Source organism: Eschscholzia californica, unplaced genomic scaffold (assembly GCF_041429995.1).
Source record: "Eschscholzia californica isolate CP2 unplaced genomic scaffold, dmEscCali1.0.p SCAF_1, whole genome shotgun sequence".
NCBI lineage: Eukaryota > Viridiplantae > Streptophyta > Magnoliopsida > Ranunculales > Papaveraceae > Eschscholzia > Eschscholzia californica.
In genome coordinates, this window is record NW_028238198.1 from 31,257,297 (window position 1) to 31,265,339 (window position 8,043).

The window sequence follows — 8,043 nt, forward strand, 5'->3', positions numbered from 1 at the left end:
AGTCCATAATAATACTAAGCAAAACTAGAAGATGAATACCTTATTCGCTAGTTTTTCCCTCGAACCTTTCCAATTGCTTTTGAGAAGACCAAGAGCTTCAAACGTAGCTCCTCTACTTGGGACACGAGCAATCAACTTGATCTCGCACCTTGTTGTTAGCTAGCACACCAATGGTGGTTGGATAGAAGAACTCCTTCTTCTTTGACTAGATAGATAGTTGGGAATTAGCTCACTTTCCCCTCTCTACTTGATGTGGTAGAGTAAAACAGCTTAGAGAGAAATTTCACACCTTATTCTATGCACTAAGAGTGTTTATATAGAACCCTAATAATAATCCACCTCCTTTTAGGTTTCCTAAAACACACTTTAGAATAAGATTTAGGGAAATAGTTGAAAATAGCAACTATTGATATTTTCTCAATTCCCTAAGGAGGGAGCCTCCGAACACCGCGAAAATTGGCAGATATAATGTTTATTATATCAGAAACTAACCCTCCAAAATTCAGCCTAATCAAAGTCCTAGAAGTACCCGAACCGGTCTAGGCCCAAAAACCCTGTTTTTGGCCTTTTTGTGTTATCTTTGCCTAATTCCTTTTAGGCCTATGAGATATATTTATGGGATACTCCCATTATTATATATCACTCCCACTAGTCATATCCTAGATCAAATTGACACTCTTATGTGTAACCCGTTGTAGGATCCGGTCTAAGTTAGCCGCGAATTACTTCGTAATTCGACGATCGTGGTTGGTTTCTAGCTTAAACTCCACGACCCCTAAATCGACCTGACTTCATGATCTTCTCCATCAATTTTCCTAGCTGACAAATTGCTCGCATTGCCACCTTGGTCGAAGGACATCTCCTACTCCTTCAGACTCCCACTTGGACTTAGAACAAGTGCAATGCTCGATTCCCGTGTCAATTTAGTATCCCATCTGATACGTCACGTCATTCAGACTTTCTTGATATCCGACTACAACTTTAAAAGACAAACGATTAATTCCTAATCCGTTTGAGCGCGGCCACGCATTTTCAGTTGTCACTCATCAAGTGGCCTTGAGACACTTTTGACCTAATGTGATTAGGATGACACAATCCATTCTTGCGCTCCCACTTAACTTCATGTCTATCCTGTCTCTCCCAGTATCCGTTTTTATAACCTCCTTTTACGACGCGACGTTTGACGGAACCAAAGTCGGACATTCCTTACATAACATGAGTGGAGCACTCATGTTTTGAGGAATCTCTCCAATCTTATCTTTATGAGAAGTATTGACGTTCATCACGAGTGATGTACTTCTCATTTGAGGGTTATCCAGTGTATAACCTTTTACACACCCACGTAGTCGAATCGAATACTCCTATTCTATATCTCATGAAACTGCGCTATCTCATCGACTCCCGTGCTAGTCTTCCTTACTCGCTCAATTTACTTGTCGAGGTTTATTCTAAATATACCTCATGCCTTAGACTTGTGTATGAGTCTCATACTTTGTCTTAGGTGACAGTTTAGTTTGACTACCGATGTAGTCCGTTTTAAACTTTGCAAATTATCAATTAACTTGAAGATTTCGATCTTCAACCTTGATAATTTTCTAGTAACCTCTTACTAGAGTTAAGGCTTTTAATTCTTATGTAGTATTTGCAACAGTTCCCGGCCTAAACACTTTTAGCCTACTTTTCTTCCATGTCTAGAAGTTTGCTACGATGACATGGACACATATGTTTCCATGAAAAACAATCACCATTTTGCAATATGAAATCATACAATTGCATACAAGAAACTGAATTTAGAGTTCAACGACCATAGTTCAAAGAAATAACACTAACCTGTACCAGCAGCCGTAATAGCTTGTCGATATTTCTTATCCTGCACATCTCCAGCTGGAAAAACTCCTCGGACACTCGTTTTCGTCGTTCCCGGATTCATCACGATATACCCATCGGAATCAAGCTCCAATTGTCCATCCAAAAACTTAGTTGCAGGTTCATGCCCAATAGCGAAAAACAACCCACAAACCTTCAAATCAAAAACCTCCCCACTAACCAAAATTTTCACCTTTAACCCTCTCAAAGAACCACCTTTATTATTCCAGTGATCTCCATAAGCTTCTTCCACAACCGAATTCCATCAGACCTCAATCTTAGGGTTACTCATTGCCCTGTTTTGCATAATCTTCGACGCCCTAAATGTATCTCTCCTGTGAATAAAATAAAACCTAGACCCATATTTGGTCAAGTAATTTTCCTCCTCTATTGCCGAATCTCCACCTCCTATTAAAGCCAAAGGCTTATCTCTAAAAATGGGTGCTGCCCCATCACAAACAGCACAAGCCGAAATCCCCCGATTCCAAAATCCATCATTTCCATTTCCTGATCCAGGAAAGTTCAATTTCTTTGCCACAGAATCAGTGGCAACAATCACTGAATCCGCCTCAATTATCTTCGAATCAGAGAAGATTTTAAAAGGAGTTTTGGAGATTAGAGGTATAGATACTTCAATACACTCAAATAAACTCAAAAGATTCACATCAACATACTTTCATATAATAAAGCTTCTTTAGATCTACACAATCTCATAAAACAAGAGACACAAAGTTTTGTCACAATATTAAACTAGATATTGAAGTTAGTTCTTACCTTAAACAAAATATTCATACTAGATCTATGTCTTCTTCTTCAAGTTTCTTGTATACTATTCTCCTTTTACTTTCTCTCTCTAGATTGTTCTTGAACTAGTCTAAGAAAAGAACTCTCAACACCCTTTTAATTAATTTCATGGGGCTTTTACTTTTTTACCCCTTCTACTTTGGTAGCCCATTTACTCAAACCCAAATTTGGTTTAAAAGCCCCCCTTTTCAACATCCCCCCTTAAACCAAATTTCCATAGCTTCTCATACCTAACATCCACTTCAATCTCTCAAAGACACCATGCTTCAAGGGCTTCGTAAATATATCCGTTATTTGATCTTGAGACTTACAATACATCACTTCAATATCACCTTCCTTAACATGTTCACGAATAAAATGGTAGCGTGTATCAATGTGCTTGCTTCTTTCATGACAAACGGGATTCTTGGCTAAAGCAATAGCCGATTTGTTATCAAGGAACACTTCGGTTGGACCAACTTGAGGGCATTGAAGATGCTTCAACATATTTCTTAACCAAATTGCATGACAAACCATAGAGCTAGCGGCAACATATTCCGCCTCACAAGTAGATAAAGTCACAATGGGTTGTTTTTTAGAAGACCAAGTAAATGCCGTGTAACCCATAAAAAATACAAACCCCGATGTACTCTTTCTTTCATCTAAGTCTCTACCCCAATCACTATCGGAATAACCGATAAGCTTAAAATCTTGTTCACAAGAGAAAAATAAACCATCATTGAGCGTACCTTTAATATATCGAAGGAGCCTCTTTGCAACATTAAGATGAGATTCATCCGGTGTCTCCATGTACCTACTCACTAGCCCAACTCCATAAAGAATATCCGGTCTTGTACATGTAAGATAACGTAGACTTCCAATCAAACTTTTGAAATATGTAGGATCGACATCACTTCTTCTTGAGCATTTTCTCTACTCCACTCCACTTTCAAGAGGGGTGTTTACCGGATTACATGACTCCATTTTAAACCTTTTAAGAACTTCCTTAGCATATCCACTTTGAGAAATAAATATGCCATTTTCCATTTGCTTCACTTCAATATCAAGGAAATGACCCATCAATCCAATATCGGTCATATCAAATTCCTTAATCATGCTCTTCTTGAACTCATCAAATAGTCTTGAATCATTACCGGTGAATATCAAATCATCAACATAGAGACAAACAAATAACATACCTCCATCTTCTTTCACTTTCATATATAAAGTGTGCTCATGAGGACACTTTTCAAATCCATTTTCTTGAAAATACTTATCAATTCTTGCATTCCATGCACGTGGAGCTTGCTTTAACCCATAAAGGGCCTTCTTCAACTTATAAACTTTATCTTCTTTGCCCTTTCTAACATACCCTAAAGGTTGTTCAACATATATCTCCTACTCAAGGATACCATTCAAGAATGGCGACTTGACATCAAGTTGATAAATTTTCCATGAATATTGAGCCGCTATAGAGATTAACAATCTAATTGTTTCCATACGAGCAACGGGAGCAAATACCTCACTATAATCAATGCCGGCTCTTTGCTTGTAACCTTTAGCTACAAGTCTTGCTTTGTATCTTTGAACTTCTCCACTTGCATTCTTCTTTGTCTTATACACCCACTTCACACCAATAGGTTTGTATCCTTTTGGCAAATTTATCAACTCCCAAGTATCATTTTTTTCAATTGCATTAATTTCTTCATTCATGGCATTTTCCCATTTTTCTTCTTGGATGGCTTCTTCATAACTAATAGGATCACAATCCATGAGAAAACAACACAAGTTTAATTCTTTTTCATTATCCACAACTTCATATATCTCTCTTAAACTTCTTGTTTTCATTGGCCCTTCATTAGAACTTCCCCCCGATGATGAGGATGATGGAGATGAGGACGATGGTGTTTGTGGGTCTCTTTGAAATTTTCTTGGTGGGGCATCTTCTTCTTCTTCTCCTTCAAGTCTAAGTTCAACTTGAACAATTTCTTTTCCTTTCCATTTCCATGCCAAATCTTCTTCAAATACCACATCCCTACTAAATAAAACTTTATTGACAATTGGATTAAACAACTTGTAACATTTCATTTGCTCATTATACCCAAGAAAGATACATTTCTCACCTTTGTCATCAAGTTTTGTTCTTCTTGCTTCCGGTATCTTTGCATAAGCAATACATCCAAATATCTTTAAATGAGATACACTAGGCTTGTAATAACCCCATGCCTCTTACGGGGTCTTCATATAGACACTTTTAGTGGGACATTTATTTAACAAGTATACGGCACATGCAACGGCTTCACCCCAAAATTCTCTAGGAAAACTTTTTTCTTTTAACATGCTTCTTGCCATGTCTAATATGGTGCGATTTTTCCTTTCGGCAACTCCATTTAGTTGTGGTGTGCATGACGGAGTAAGTTCATGAACAATCCCATGTTCTCTACAAAACATATCAAATGCTCTTGAGGTATATTCTCCACCTCTATCGGACCTTAGTTTCTTTATCATAAAACCACTTTGTTTCTCAACCATGTTCTTGAACTCTTTGAATACCTCAAATACTTCGGATTTATTTTTTAAGAAATAAACTCATGTTTTTCTACTAAAATCATCAATAAAAGTGAGAAAGTAATTGTTACCTCCATTTGTCATTGGCTTCAATGGACCACAAACATCGGTATGCACAAGCTCCAATATATTAGATGCTCTCCACCTCCCTTCTTTAGAAAAACTTGTGCGATGATGCTTGCCAAAGATACACCCTTCACACACTTTGTTTGGGTGATCAATACATGGTAAACCCCTTACCATATTCTTGCTTGCCAAGGTCTTCATCCCATCAAAGTTTAGATGCCCAAGTCTCAAGTGCCACAACCAAGATTCATCTTTCACAATAGAGTTTAAGCATTTTGAATCACCATGTTGAATGTTCAAGGGAAATAATCTATTCTTTGCCATCTTTACCTTAGCTATCTCTTAATGTGAGATGAAGATCCTTCAATCTTATATCATAACCTTTTTCTAAAAGTTGTCCCAAACTTAAAATATTATTTTTCATTGCGGGAACATAATAAACATCGGAAATATAGTTATGTTTTCCATTTTTTAGTTGAATGAGGATATTACCTTTCACTTCAACAAACAATTCTCTTTTTCCACAAATATGATTACTTGCACCGGTGTCGAAATACCAAGTGTTTGTTTGTGATTCGTCAAGACCATCACAAGAAAATAACAATGTAGGATCAACATTAATTTCTACTTCATCTTCAACAAGGTTTGATTCTTCCTTAACTTCATTTTTATACCAACATTCATTACTATAATGCCCAAGCTTGTGACAATTATAGCATTCAATATCCCTTTTGTCTCTACCTTGGCTATTATAAGGTCTAGTAAAGTTTCCTCTACCTCTTCCTCTTGGTTCATTTGTTCTTCCTCTATTAAAAAAATTTCTTCCTCTTTGGTTTCCAAAGCCTCTTCTACGATTATCATAACCTCTACCATAACTCTCATAGCTTCTTTCTTTTTGGGGTGTATATTGTTTTTCTTCTAAAGTAAGTTTTGCTTGAAATACTTGATCAACCGAACAATTTGAAGAGGTTGCGACATTTCTATTCACCCTTTGTTCATGGAATTGCAATGTTCCCATCAATTCATCTACCGTCATGGATTCCAAATCTTTTGATTCTTCAACGACAATAACCACATTATCAAATTTAGGTGTCAAAGACCGTAAAATCTTCTCCATCACCCGAACATCATCACATTTTTCACCACACCTTTTCATTTCGTTAACATTAGACAATACTCTTGAAACATAATCGGAGACAAGTTCTTCTTCATTCATACTCAACCTTCCAAATTCACCACGCAAAATTTGGAGACGAACCTTTACCACTTTATCAACTCCTCTAAATGAATTCTTGAGAATATTCCAAGCCTCTTTCGAAGATTTTGCTTCAGACACTTTTTCAAATGTAGGACCATCAATTCCTTGATAGATAAGAAATAAGGCTTTTTTATCCACTTTTCTTGAGTCTTTAAGAACACACTTTTATACATCATTCATAAAACTCTCTTCTTCTTGAGTTGGTTCTACATAACCATTTTGAACAATATCCCACAAATCTTGAGATCCCAATAATACACTCATTTGAATACACCAATGTTCTAGTTCTCTTTAGTTAACCTAGTTATTTGAGTTTGTATCATATTTGATATTTTCTTAAAAGATCCCCAAAAATTTCACAAACCCTAGATCTCAAAAATGTTGAAAAAGCTTGAATTGATAAATTAATATGGCTCTGATACCAATTTGTTGGAGATTAGAGGTATAGATACTTTAATACACTCAAATAAACTCAAAAGATTCACATCAACATACTTTCATATAAAAAAGCTTCTTTAGATCTACACAATCTCATAAAACAAGAGACACAAAGTTTTGTCACAATATTAAACTAGATATTGAAGTTAGTTCTTACCTTAAACACAATATTCATACTAGATCTATGTCTTCTTCTTCAATTTTCTTGTATACTATTTTCCTTTTACTTTCTCTCTCTAGATTGTTCTTGAACTAGTCTAAGAAAAGAGCTCTCTACACCCTTTTAATTAATTTCATGGGGCTTTTACTTTTTTACCCCTTCTAGTTTGGTAAACCATTTACTCAAATCCACACTTTTATATTGGGCCCAAACCCAAATTTGGTTTAATTGCCCCCCTTTTCAACAAGGAGAAGTAGTAAACTCAACTTTTGTAACAGTTTCTGTGATGATTTTGGTGCCAAAACGAAGCGATTGGTTTCTACATCTATCCATTAGGTCTAATCCAAGAATTCCTTCTGGGAAACCAGGGAAATTTTCCACTTCTGTAGTAGTAGTAAGTTGACCACCAGGAGCGACGTCGTTAGCCATGAAACCTTCAAAGAGGATAGGTTTTAGGTCAGCTCTTGCGGCGTAGATTGGGGCAGTGTGAGCAGCCGGTCCGCTTCCGATAAAACAAACTAGGGTTTTTAGGGTTTGAAAGTTGTTGTTAATCATGGTGATTGGGGGAAGTTTTGATTGGGCAGGAGATTGAAATTGAGATCGAGGAGAGATGGAAATGGTAGGAAAGATTCTTCCGAAAGATTTTGATCTTGCTTTCTTGAGAGATGATATGATTCTTGAATACCGGCTCCGAGTTCGCTTCAGATTGCGATTCATCTCTCTCTCTCTCTGTTCAAAAAAATGGCGCAAAAATATCTTGGGAATTTGAAGAGATAAAAGCAGCAACTAGTGACAGTAAAGACCGTAACAAAAGCTTATTTATGTGAATGATGCAAGTAAGAAAAAAAACCAATGTTAAACTAATAACGATAACAGATTGTTTTTTTTTCTTCTTGGTATTTTG

At 36.5% G+C, this 8,043-nt stretch overlaps 1 pseudogene; it reads right to left on the reverse strand.

The window, feature by feature from the left end:
* Positions 1–1,825: 1,825 nt before the first annotated feature.
* LOC147566056 (thioredoxin reductase 2-like) lies at positions 1,826–7,583 on the reverse strand (annotated as a pseudogene).
* Positions 7,584–8,043: the final 460 nt, after the last annotated feature.